At 43.1% G+C, this 13976-nt stretch overlaps 1 protein-coding gene across 3 annotated transcripts in view; it reads right to left on the reverse strand.

Moving 5' to 3' along the window:
- Positions 1 to 13976, reverse strand: part of LOC140194560 (GTP-binding protein Rit2-like) — a 387704-nt gene that overhangs the window by 286271 nt on the left and 87457 nt on the right. Inside the window, exon 1 of one of the 3 annotated variants that reach the window (XM_072251779.1) lies at positions 2177 to 2367. The exons of the other annotated variants lie outside the window; for them this stretch is intronic. The gene's annotated coding sequence lies outside the window, so the exon portion shown is untranslated. Of the gene's footprint in view, positions 1 to 2176; positions 2368 to 13976 lie in introns of those variants that run through there. 3 annotated transcript variants of the gene reach the window in all.

Genomic DNA, 13976 nt, shown 5'->3' on the forward strand with positions numbered 1-13976 from the left:
TCTCAGCCATTCACATCCATAACATGCTGGCTCCCCACTTTTCAATACATAAAGCTCTAAATGCTGTGTTTGGCCTCCATACATCACATTTACTTTCAGTTTGTCTTTGGGAGATACATTTTCACCCCCTGTGTAAATCTTTAGCATCACTGAGGTCTTCTCTAATGGTATCTTAGAAAACAATCGATTGTTGTCAGCCTCTGGAATTATGGACAAGGTGACCATGTTTCCAGCTCCATTTTCAATTTTACATCAGACACATCTATTGTAATACAGATGACTTTTGTGATCTGCTTCAGTTATACTGTGGAGTTCTAAGCATGACATTTCAAGTTTGTCAGACTCTATGTTGACTGATTCTGTTTTACATCCAGTAACGTTATTCATTTGCTTACTTTTGCATTTGAGACTTCTCACTCGGTTGTGCTTTCTGTCTGCCTTGCACAGTCTCTCTATGTGATATTGTCTGTGACACTTTCTACAGACTTTTTATTTGAACCAACAGTATTTGCATTATGGAAGAATTTGCCACATTGTAACATTTTTGGCTTTTTACACCATTCAGAGACATTTTGTGCATTTCACATTCTAACGTCCTTTTCTGTAGTTCTGCTGCATCCTTTGCTGCTGACTCTAATGATAATGCAATGGTCTCTTTCATTCAGTAGCCTCTTTTGAGTGTGCATACCACATACAAGCCTGTCCCTTAATGCATCAGAAAGTCCATCTGTAAATTCACAGTACTGGGAAAGTTTGTCAATTCTGCAATGTATTCAAAAAGTCTTCCATCTTTTGATCGGTTCCTTTTATAAAAGCTAAATACCTCAGCTATTACCAGCGGTGTAGGGCTCAAGTGATTTTGTAAAATTGTAACAATTTCATCGAACATCTGGCTTGCTAGCTTTGCAGGGGTTACTAGGCTGCATCAGAGACTGTACCTTTTTGGGCCCATTAAGCTAAGAAGTGGCTTTCTTTTGCTCCTTCACATTGTTTGCATTACAATACAGTTCAACCCTCTCGATATATGACTCCCAGCCTTCATTACCATTATCAAATTTGCCATCTATCCTGACTGAAGCCATTGCCACATTATTTTCACTTTAAATTCAGTTCAACTTTCACTAATACTATGCACTGTACTCATGCGTTTGTTAGCATCTGAAATGGCCTTCTGGTACTGTTTAACTCTCGCTGTTTCATTCCATAATTGTCAGTGCAGTTCGCAATATTCTCAGACATTCAGGTTCGTACTCTTCACCAGTCTGTTTTGTCTGTGCCCAACTACATATCAATTAAATAAAAACAAGCATGGAGGTGATGTCTTTAACTGGTGTATTCATATTGCAGCAAGAAAGAAGAACAATGCGCATGCATAGACAACAGATCAATACGTAGTTATGTAGTGCTGGTGGTGGGGGGAGGTATTGCTCTAAAAGAAATAGAACCATACACTATATCCATCTACTCTGCTCTGCCATTTTATCATGGCTGATCCATTTTCCCTCTCGACCCCAAACTCCTACCTTCTCCCCGTATCCCTTCCTGCTCTGGCTTATAAAGCCTCACCAACACTGCCTCGCTTTTACATTCTAGTCCTTCTGAAAAGAATGCTAACATTGCACTTGCCTTCGTTACCACCGACTCAAGGCCTCTGTTGGCAACATGGTTCAACAATCAATCTACAGGAGGAACCTGTGGGAGGAGGCTGCTCACTTCTGCAAAGACTGCCCAAAGGGAGTATGCAACAATGTCCAGTCAGTGAGACAGGAGCAAACAAATGAACACACAACTAGTCAGGGTGGTAGCAGAAGAAATTAAAATGGCCATCACCCATGTGCTGAATTTCAGGATGAGCAGGAAGCGATGGTGGAAAATGAGGAGCAGAAAAGCACAAATGAGCACAAGAGCATGGGGTGTACATGGTGCAAACATACTGACTACCAGCAAACCCGGTCCATTGTCCGAGAGAAGATTGAATACAACCTAGATGCAGGAGCAGGCTGGATCACTCAAAGGAGGAAAAGAAATGCCCACAAATCTAAGTGAACCCAGGCACTAAGAGATGGCCTGTTGCCCCTACAGAGCAAACGTGACACTTCTTCTGTAGAGGAGTGGCAGGAAAAGCAGAAGGGAATGCAAAATTTAGAAGGAGAAGGAGGTTAAACTGAACACATACCTCAAAGGAAAAAGAGTCACAACAGGAATGAAGCGCTGGGAACAAAAGTGCCAGTATAACCCATCTCTGTACACTGAGAGTGGCAATGGCAAAGGACAAGCCCACCAATCCCTGTGTCCGGAGTCAGTGCACTTCCAGGAGTTGTCTTAGGAACAACACATCTGAGCTCCCGTAATACAGCCCAACTCCACCAATCCTGAAGCTGCAAACTTTTGAAGAAAGATTAAGGCTACGTCCACACTACTCCAGATAATTTTGAAAATGCTGGTTTCGAGTAAAAACAACAGGCGTCCACACTAGGCGTTTTTCAAAATATCTCCATCCACTCTGAACAAGATATTTGGGTGAATCTCCTCCTACTGGGTATACGCAGACACATCTACAGGAAACACCCGAAGAGGAGGCGGTATTCTATTTCCGTTTCTGCTGCAGCCTTGTGCTTTTGCAGTTGGTTAAAGACTGGAGTATCTACAACAACAGCAGCGAAGAAAAGTTTTCAAGAACGCCTGCAATGGATACAAAGAAAACCTCCGCAGTAAAAAGCAGGCCAAACTTCTTTGTTTGGACAGATGATGAACTGGAGCTACTTTGCGAGTTATAATCGACTACAAAGTCAGCAAAGCAGTGGAGAACGTGGACTGGGAATCGTGCCAAACCAAATACAACGACATCCTCGACCGCTATAAAGAACAGTACCTCGCAGCAGAGCAGTCAGAATCTCTTGGTAAGGACTACCCACACAAATTGGACGATACAACCAAGACAGTTATTATAACCAAACTTAAGTCGATTCGCCACAAATACTGGCAGGCAGTGGACGCGGGACGTAAAAGTGGACACGGTAGAGTTGTTCTACTGTACTTTGAGTTATGTGAGCAGATCTGGGGGGGCTCACCAGTAACCACGGCAATTCAAGGCGGCATTGAAACCTGCGATTTGGAGGATAGGGTCGACCCACATCACAGCGACCAAAGTACAGCCTCATCACCCGCTTCGACGAGCACGCCCGACTCTGACAGTTTGGACCTAGCAACAAGTGATGGCTGTGACAGGTTTGGTGTCGAAAATCGCCGTGAAAGACTTGCTGTGCGCTTGTCCAGATACAGACAGGAAAAACTTAAAAAAAATTGCCAAAAGACGGACAGCTGTTGGCTCTTGTGCAAGAGGACTTAAAACTAAAGAAGCAAATACTGGAGCGTATGGAGGCAACCGACCAGGAGTTCGCGGACAGTATGACCTGACTGACAACAAACATTGAAAAACTGACTAACTCTGTTGCAGAGGCATTTGCAAAGATGACGAATATGATGGCTCCCCCCCAGTATTTCACCGCCACAATACCAGCCTCACAGCCACTACAATAGCTACACGTACGGGCACACAGACCCCCAGGTGGCCCCACCAACATCTTCCCCGCTCCCACAGGGGGGTCACCCTGAAAACAGTTCCTACAGCCATAGTCTCTTCATGGATGAAAGCTACAACGAAATGCAATAAGGCCTGTTACTGGGCAAAAGTGATTTTACTGTTACCTCATTTGTTTGCCTTAACTTTTGCCACGTCTTTCTGTAGTATTTTGCTGTACTTAACATGTGCAATGAAACGAGTTACTGGGCAAAAGTGATTTTATTTTTACCTGAGTAAAAGTGAAACTTACCATTTTCCTTTTGTGCCCTTAACATTTTCACATCCATGCCAAACATAAGCTAATACTTAAAATGACATTTTGGAAGTAGTGACAATTGCATCTACTGAATGTTTGCAAAAGAAATACAATAATAAAGCACTTTGTTAAATGTATAAAACATGTCTGCATCAGTGTTATCTTGTATTTCCGTACTATGTTACATAAGGCTGTTGCACATCTATTGTCAGAGAAGTACTTGCATAAATAGACAGAAAACAGCGAAGTGAGTAAACTTATTTATTCAGTAAGCTATGGGTCAAAATATTTGGTGAGTACATTTCTAACTCTTCTGGCTTCAGTTTCGTTGGCGTCTGTTCTGAAATTGTTAGGTTGTGTGGGGGGTTGAAATTCTCTGTCATACTGCAAAGCTGCAGTAACATTTTGCTCAGGAACAGTCTCTTTGTTTGTCTCACAGAAATTGTGCAGCACAAAGCATGCATAAATAACAAAGGGAAGGTCCTCCATATTTATGTCCATTGCTTTGCGCAGAACACCAAATCTTGCCTTCAAACGTCCAAAACAGCATTCAATTACCATTCTTGACTTGCAGAGGGACATGCCAAAGTACTGTTCCTGTGGGGTCACACCACCTTTAGTATACTCTTTCATAACATAAGGCATCAGGGGGTATGCAGGTCCTCCCAGCATAAAAACAGGAATGGCATCCTCACCCTCCACCACAACTCGTCTGTAAGAGGGGATCCTAGCGTTTTTCAAATAGTCATTAATTTTTGGATTTGCAAATATACCAGCATCATGGACACTGCCTGGCCATTTCACAACAACATCCATAAAGCAGAATTTGTAATCACATGTAGCCTGTATGTTCAAAGAAAACCCGCCCTTTCTGTTCAGGTAATCTGTGGAGATTGTTGTAGGCTGTTTAACTTCGATATGTGTGCAGTCAACCGATCCCAAACACTGTGGCATGCCGTGAGCATGGAGGAAGTTGGTTACAAGGTGCTTCACTTCAGACTCTGCGTGGGATCTTGATATATGCAGGGCCCGGATGCGCAGTTATAGCCTTGCATACTTCTCTAATTATCTTGGACACCACCTGCCTTGATAATCCAAACACGTTAGCCATTTTCCTGAGCCTTCCTTCGTCGCTTAGGTAGTACAAAGTGCAAGCGACCTTTTTAACCACATCCACCGGTGATCTCATTCGTGTTGTCTGTGCTTCGATGTGAGGACGTAATAGTTCGCTTAGACGAAGAACGGAGCTGCTGGACATTCTAAAGTTATCACACCATTCTTCAGGAACCACTACTTCATTTGCAAAATTGTCCCACCATACACTGGTTGGGCCGGGTCGTCTCCAAAACCACCAGTCTTTGTACGGTTGATTACAACGTTGACGTTGTGTAGATCCATGGCACAGCAAATGCGAGCACAAGCGACGCCCTTTCGTACGTAGATATGCTGTCTGTGCATGGTAAATAGCTATGTTTAACTCCAAACAAGCTACTAACGTATACAAGAAGGTAAACAACACAAGTATGAGGCCGTCCGCCATTGTTGTTGTGGAAGTTGCGTTCAAGAAAACAATGAAATGCCGCGCTGCCGCCACCATCTGTTCCGGCACGTCATGACAGCGGTTTTAAAATTAGCCGTCTACCCCGTACACACTACGCCGGATATTAAACGTTTTCAGATTTATTCACTCTGGAGAGTGTTTTCGAAAATCTCCGTTTTCAGGGGCTGAAAACGCCGTTTCAGTGTGGACCGGAGGTCAAAATGAAGAGAAAAAGCTTTGTTTTCAAAATTATCCGGCGCAGTGTGGACTTACCCTAAGAGTAAATTTCAGATGTGAATCAGTATTTGTTTCTCTGCGGCAGAGACAGCAACTGTAGCAGATCAAGGCCTGTATCTAAGTCCTGAGCAAGACAGTACAGGTTTCCCCCGCTATCTGAAGGTAGAGCGTTCCTAAGAAACGGTTCATAAGCCGGAATGTCATAAAGTGAATAAACAATTACCATTTATTAATATGGGAAAAATTTTTGAGCATTCCCAGACCCAAAAAATAACCTACAAAATCATGCCAAGTAACACATAAAACCTAAAATAACAGTAACATATAGTAAAAGCAGGAATGATATAATAAATACACAGCCTATATAAAGTAGAAATACTTTTCTACAGCACTGTCTAGCCCAGCGAAAATCTCATGGAAGTGCTCTCGGCAGAAACACTCTCTCCAGTAACCTTTAAGCTATGAAGCTGCCAAATCATACCAAATAACACATAAAAATACACAGCCGATATAAAGTAGAAATAATGTATGTACAGTGTAGTTTCACCTACCAGAATCGGGAAGACTCCAATAAATTGCGGTTTCGTCACAGTTAAACACTTGCTTATACGAATAACCACCTGACGCAATCGGTAATCGCCTCTCATCTAGGCCGACATTTCCGTGGCTGGGCGGCACCTAATTAATTAGCTTGTTTATTTCGGCTTTTTTTCTTAAAGATGTGCTGGGTGCGTTCCGACTACCGCTGCACCAATGCATTCTTTGCGGCAATGTATTGGTCCGCGGCCCAGAGGTTGGGGACCACTGCTTAAACTATGAAGCTGCCCTCGCCTCAGAAACCCATCAAACCACCCATAACTACCTTTAAATTCCACTTTCGCAACACTTTCACCATCGTCCAGTGCTTTCTGTTTCAGCTTATTAAAAAGACTGACTGATTTCTCCATAAGTATAAGAAAACTTAACGGGACACCATGTTTTGTACACCCATCAATCCACTCAAGCAATAGACTTTCCAATTTATCCATTATTGGATGCCGACTGAGAGAGACCACTTTGCTACAAGCAGAACCAACAGTAACATCAGCGGCTTTCAAAATTCTTTGTCAGGGTCTTGGCCTGAAACGTTGACTGTACCTCTTCCTAGAGATGCTGCCTGGCCTGCTGTGTTCACCAGCAACTTTGATGTGTGTTGCTTGAATTTCCAGCATCTGCAGTATTTGTTTGTGTTCAAAGTTCTTTCTCTCTGCGTATAAATAGTGCGAATGGTGGATGCAGACAAGTTCAACGCGTGGACAATGTCCTTACTTCATTCACCATGATCGAAGCACTTAATTATGTCTAGTTTTACGCTAAGTGTAACACCCTTACGAGCTCTTTTAGGCTCTTCCGATACCTTAGAACTCAACTTGCTAACGGATGCACAAAATAAATCGAGATAAAGCATGTGTTTAGGCAATGTCGGCTAGAATGCAGTTTCGGGGGACGAGCTTGGCTACAGGATGTGCGCTGCCTTTTTTCGTAACAGTGAAAACACCTTCTGTTAGCGAAAACAGGTAACTAATGTAGGTCTTTCGTAACAGCAAGGTGTTGTAAAGCGAACGTTCGGAAAACGGGGGACACCTGTAGTTTACATATACACTGGGCATGAAACAAATTGTGATGTGACTTTAAATCATATATTTTATCATGATATTGGGGTCTAATGATTGCATCAGTAATGATGATTACCACGTACAGTGTCACAAACACCATAAAATGAGTACATCTTTCATAAGTCAAGGCAAACATGCTATTTTTACTGGAATGCAGCTCAATACACCTCGGCATTGATCAGCAGTGGTCATGGAGATGGCTCCATATCAACTGACCTGACAAAGGGACAATGGTATCCATTCTCCAAGGTATTCTGCTGCAGGAACGTGAACGCAAGAGACAGGGTGGGGAGCTGTCTCATGGCAGATTTAGCATGGGAAGAAAAATCTCTCCATTCATGTTCTTCAAGTGTCTGCTGCTGACAATGTCTCACCAATCATTCTGAGTGCTAACTTCAGTAGTCAATGTGTCAAGGTGACTTTGGTGAGATAACCTAGACACAGTGTTTGGTGTTTTTGAAAGGACTCATATTAATAGTTGTGATCTTTAAACCAATTGCTAATACAGCAGGGACATCACAAAACTCAATACCACATCTGAACTTCTGAGCAGAATAATAAAGGATGGAAAGTTGGGTGATGTCTTCAGCAACCCCGCAGATAGAGCACCGTGATAATACATCTGACCTAAACCAATACATCTCACCAATCCTGCCCAGAATAGAAATTTATGTTGTGCCCAGAAGCTTCAATGTTCAATGAGCCATCGTCAAGACAATGTTCTTCTTTGACCACTACAGGAAATTTCAACAGTTGGTAAATAATATAAAAGTTGAATGCAGAATGCCTACCCCAGAAAACACAGAAAAATCGAATTCATTGGTCAGAAGCAATCATGGAGAAAATCATGAGATTCTTCATCCTCAAGGGGTTCAGAATCTACTTTCCATGTCAGGCACAGAGGTAGATCTCCACAAAACCTCACGGTATCTGCGATTCCACCAGATCATCTTTCAATCCAGAGTGTGTTCTATGGAGTAGTAGCAGTGCAATCACTCAAATTGAATTTGATGTACTCTTAAAGGGTCATCTATTGATGGGTCATCAAGTGGCTATAGAGGCTGATCTTGATCAATACATATAACCAGGATGGTAGGGTGGATTCACTAAATGGAGAATACATATGCGTGACTTTGTTTAATGTAGGGAAGCTAATGCACAGGCAGCCACCACACTACCCTTGACAGATCAGGGTCAGGGTCCAGGGGTAATGAGTGCAAGATGACTGGGGAACCTTCACTGCTGCAGCCTTCCTCTGCCTTCACTGCTGTTGTAATGTGTCATCATCTTCCGCCAGCTCCACCGTTGAGTTCTTGGTTGAATTGCTCTTTGTCTAGAACCTCCCTTTTGATCTTACCACCAGGAGGGACCAGCCTGCTAAATAGAAGATGGCATTGCTCTCTGGATCCCAGGAACTTAGAAGCCGCTCCAACGCAACAAGCTGATGATGCTCAGAGAGAGATCTATGGAGCACAATGGTACATGCCTGCACCCTTCAGCCAATACGTTCACAGAAGAACCTCTATGATCGGTAGCCTTAAAGAAGCAGATAGATCCTCACAATTTGACATGATAAGTGTCTACAGACCTTTCTGTGCTGAACTACCCTAAAGGCTACAGAAAGATAGAACCTCTTTCCCAGGGTAGAACTGTCAAATACTACGGGGCATAAGTTTAACGTTAGAGAGGAAAAGTTTAAGAGAGCTACGTGGGGCAACTTTTTTTACACAGAGAGTGGTAGGTGCCTGGAATGCACTCCCAGGGGTGGTGTTTGATATGATAGTGGTACTTAAGAGGTGTTTGGACTGACACATGAACACAAACGGAACAGAAGAATATGGATCACGCGTAGGCAGATGGAATTGTTTTAGTGTGACATCATGTTAAGCAGAGACATTTTTGGGCCTGAGGATATGTTCACATGCTAAACTGTTCTACATTCAATGACAGCCTCGCAGAACTTCCTGCCTTTTAGCTCACAGGGTTTTGATGAGAGCAAGCAGGAAGGACTGGACCAACCATTGACTCCAGTGTTTTTCTTCAGGGCAAAGAAGATTCCTAGGACTTAATTTTTCAATTAAACTTCACTCTATGGAGCTAGATCAACCCAGACCTTCTGAAAGTGTATAATTTAAGCAAACATTTCTTACCTTTTCCATACCCCTTCCTGCATCACCAAGTTATTTCCAGCCCAGTGCAGCTACTGGACTAGCCCATTCACTGTTTGTCATAGAATCATAGTACACTATACCACAAGAAGGATATTCTGGGGTACAGGATATGGTTGTGCCTGACTCTTTACATCTAGTTACCACTGCATCTATTCTTGCACCACCCTGTCCTGCAAGAGGGAGGGAAAATTGTTCCTGGGCATTGTACAGTCTGTTTCAGAAATCCAGCTGCTGTAGTTGTATTGTTTGCAGTATGTAAACATTATGTATTATCTTTCTGAGGGCGCGCTTTAGCAGTGATAACTGAATGCAGGTGTAATAGAACGACCAGGGGCTGGAGACAAGCCAGAATTAGGAGATATTCTGGGTACATGAAATGAGGGCTGTTCAGTGCACCAACCAATGCATAAAATTGGCGATGTATTTCAAAGCAGAGTACAGGTGAAGATAGAATTTTGCCTCATGTATGGTCATTAAACTTACTACTCTATCCAGGTCCTTGGAGTGTGAATCCTCACACTAAACTCTATGGCTATCTTTCCTGCTTTATATTACAATGATTATATTGCTTTCTCACCTCTTGTATCTCTCTGCCTTTCAATCTGTTCCACTACGGCCTCCAGTACAGTATCTAAAAGTCCTGAAATATACTCTGTCCCATCCTAGCATTTTCCTGGTCCAGGCTGACCAGGCAATTGTCCACTCTTATATCTTGTACATAGACAACCATGTTTCTGAACAGCACAAGTTGACTAAGGATACTCTTGCAGGCTGCCATGCAGGCCAGATCCAAGTGACTCATCTGGCCCAGACCAGACTTGACTCAAATGGTGATAACTTGGGCAGGATCCCGAAATCCACATTAAGTGGGACACAAGTTTCTGATTAGCACATAAAAAATGCCACCCTCACCACTCCCAACAACCTTTACTCCTGTCAGATTTACAAACTCACTCTCCACTCCACTTTGACAAATACAGTACTGTGCAAAAGTCTTGCTTAAGACTTCTGCACAGAACTGTAGATGACAAACAACAACAGATACAGCACCAATCCCTGCGACACATCATTTGTCACAGGCCTTCAGTCAGAGAGGCAATCACCATCTACTTCCACTCCCTGGCTTCTCCCACGAAGCCAATGTCTCACCCAATTTCCTTCATCCTGAATGCCAAGAGGCTTAACCTTCCTGACCAACCTCCTGTTATGTCTATGCGCAACTACATATCAATTAAATAAAGGCAAACATGCAGTAGATGGATTTAACTGGTGTACTTACAATGCAGCGAGAGAGAGTACAATGCACAAGCATAGAAAACAGCACGTGTACAGACAACAGATCAATATGTAGTGCTAAGGGGGAGGTGGTCATTGCTCTAAAAGAAATAGATCCATACATTACACCTCCCATACTGAGCCTTGTCAAAGGCCTTTTTAAACTCCATGTAGACAACATCCACAGCCTTGCCTTCATCAACTACCCTGGTAACTTCCTCGAAAAACTACCACACACAAAGCCACGTTAACTATCCCTAATCAATCCCTGTCTAGCTAATGCCTGTACTTATATATCCGGTCCTTTAGAATACCTTTCAATAACTTATCCATGGCTTATGTCAGGCTCACTGGCCTGTAATTTCCTGGCTTATTTTTGTCTTTCGTAAATAACTAAACAACATTCATTACCGGCCAACTGGTGGTGCAATGGCATCAGCGCCGGACTCTGGAGCGAAGGCTCCTGAGTTCGAATCCAAATCGGGCCACCCCCCCGAGCACGCTTTCCATCCGTGCCGGGTTGGGCGTCGAGCTAGACACTCAGCCTCGTAAAAAAAAAGGGTCAAGTCAGGAACGTTCAAATCATGACCCGGTTAATCTGAAAGCAGATCATTCCTGACACCACACGCCAGACAAGATTGGCTGATTGTCTGGTGCAACATGCTTAAAAAAAACTACCCTCTAATCCTCTGGCACCTGACTCCTGGCTAAGGATGCTTTAAATATTTCTGCCGGGGCACCTGCAATTTCTGCACTAGGCTCACACAAGGTCTGAGGGAACACGTTGTCAGGCCCTGGAGATTTATCTAGCCTAATTTGCTTCAAAACAGCAAACACCTCCTCCTCTGTAATCTGTATACAGTCCATGACCTCACTGCTATTTTGCCTCACTTCTCTAGACTCCGCGTCCATTTCCTGAGTGCATACAAACGCAAAAAAGTTAATTTAGAATCTCTGACATCTCTTTTGGTGCCATGAATAGCTGATCACTTTGATCGTCAATAAATCCATTTGTTTTTTACCCCTTGCAATCCTTTTGTTCTCAATAAATATGTAGAAGACCTTGGGATTCTCCTTCATCTTCACTGATGCAGCAATTTCACACCTTCGTTTAGCCCTCCTGATTTCCTTCTTGTGTTCTCTTGCATGTCTTATACACCTCAGGTACCTCATTTGTTCCTATGAGCCTCCTTCTTCATCTTAACCAGGGGTTCAATATCTCTTGAAAACCATCATTCCCTAAACCTGTAATCCTTGCCTTTAATTCTGACAGGAACATAGAATAATAGAACCATAGAACCATAGCAACTACAGCACAGAAACAGGCCTTTTGGCCCTTCTTGGCTGTGCCGAACCATTTTCTGCCTAGTCCCACTGACCTGCACACGGACCATATCCCTCCATACACCTCCCATCCATGTATCTGTCCAATTTATTCTTAAATGTTAAAAAAGAACCCGCATTTACCACCTCATCTGGCAGCTCATTCCATACTCCCACCACTCTCTGTGTGAAGAAGCCCCCCCTAATGTTCCCTTTAAACTTTTCACCCCTCACCCTTAACCCATGTCCTCTGGTTTTTTTCTCCCCTTGCCTCAGTGGAAAAAGCCTGCTTGCATTCACTCTATCTATACCCATCATAATTTTATATACCTCTATCAAATCTTCCCTCATTCTTCTACGCTCCAGGGAATAAAGTCCTAACCTATTCAACCTTTCTTTGTAACTGAGTTTCTCAAGTCCCGGCAACTTCCTTGTAAACCTTCTCTGCACTCTTTCAACCTTATTTATATCCTTCCTGTAATTTGGTGACCAAAACTGAACACAATACTCCAGATTCAGCCTCACCAATGCCTTATACAACCTCATCATAACATTCCAGCTCTTATACTCAATACTTTGATTAATAAAGGCCAATGTACCAAAAGCTCTCTTTACAACCCTATCTACCTGTGACATCACTTTTAGGGAATTTTGTATCTGTATTCCCAGATCCCTCTGTTCCACTGCACTCCTCAGTGCCTTACCATTAACCCTGTATGTTCTACCTTGGTTTGTCCTTCCAACGTGCAAAACCTCACACATGTCTGTATTAAACTCCATCTGCCATTTTTCAGCCCATTTTTCCAGCTGGTCCAAGTCCCTCTGCAGGCTCTGGAAACCTTCCTCACTATCTACTACACCTCCAATCTTTGTATCATCAGCAAATTTGCTGATCCAATTTACCACATTATCATCCAGATCATTGATAGAGATGACAAATAACAATGGACCCAACACTGATCCCTGTGGCACAGCACTAGTCACAGGCCTGCACTCAGAGAAGCAATCCTCTACTACCACTCTTTGGCTTCTACCATTGAGCCAATGTCTAATCCAATTTACCACCTCTCCATGTATACCTAGCGACTGAATTTTCCTAACTAACCTCCCATGCGGGACCTTGTCAAAGGCCTTACTGAAGTCCATGTAGACAATACCCACTGCCTTCCCTTCATCCACTTTCCTGGTAACCTCCTCGAAAAACTCCAATAGACTGGTCAAACATGACCTACCACGCACAAAGCCATGTTGACTCTCCCTAATAAGTCCCTGTCTATCCAAAATGCTTGTAGATTCTGTCTCTTAGTACTCCCTCCAATAACTTACCTACTACCGACGTTAAACTTACTGGCCTATAATTTCCCGGATTACTTTTCGATCCTTTTTTAAACAACGGAACAACATGAGCCACTCTCCAATCCTCCGGCACCTCACCTGCAGACAGCGACATTTTAAATATTTCTGCCAGGGCCCCTGCAATTTCAACACTAGTCTCCTTCAAGGTCCGAGGGAACACCCTGTCAGGTCCCGGGGATTTATCCACTTTAATTTTCCTCAAGACGGCAAGGACCTCCTCCTTTTCAATCTGTACAGTTTACATGGTCTCACTACTTGTTTCCCTTAATTCCATAGACTTCATGCCAGTTTCCTTAGTAAATACAGACGCAAAAAACCTATTTAAGATCTCCCCCATTTCCTTTGGTTCTGCACATAGCCGACCACTCTGATCTTCAAGAGGACCAATTTTATCCCTTACAATCCTTTTGCTCTTAATATACCTGTAAAAGCTCTTTGGATTATCCTTCACTTTGACTGCCAAGGCAACCTCATGTCTTCTTTTAGCCCTCCTGATTTCTTTCTTAAGTATTTTCTTGCACTTCTTATACTCCTCAAGCACCTTATTTACTCCCTGCTTCCTATACATGTCATACAACTC

This window comes from Mobula birostris, chromosome 3 (assembly GCF_030028105.1).
Source record: "Mobula birostris isolate sMobBir1 chromosome 3, sMobBir1.hap1, whole genome shotgun sequence".
NCBI lineage: Eukaryota > Metazoa > Chordata > Chondrichthyes > Myliobatiformes > Myliobatidae > Mobula > Mobula birostris.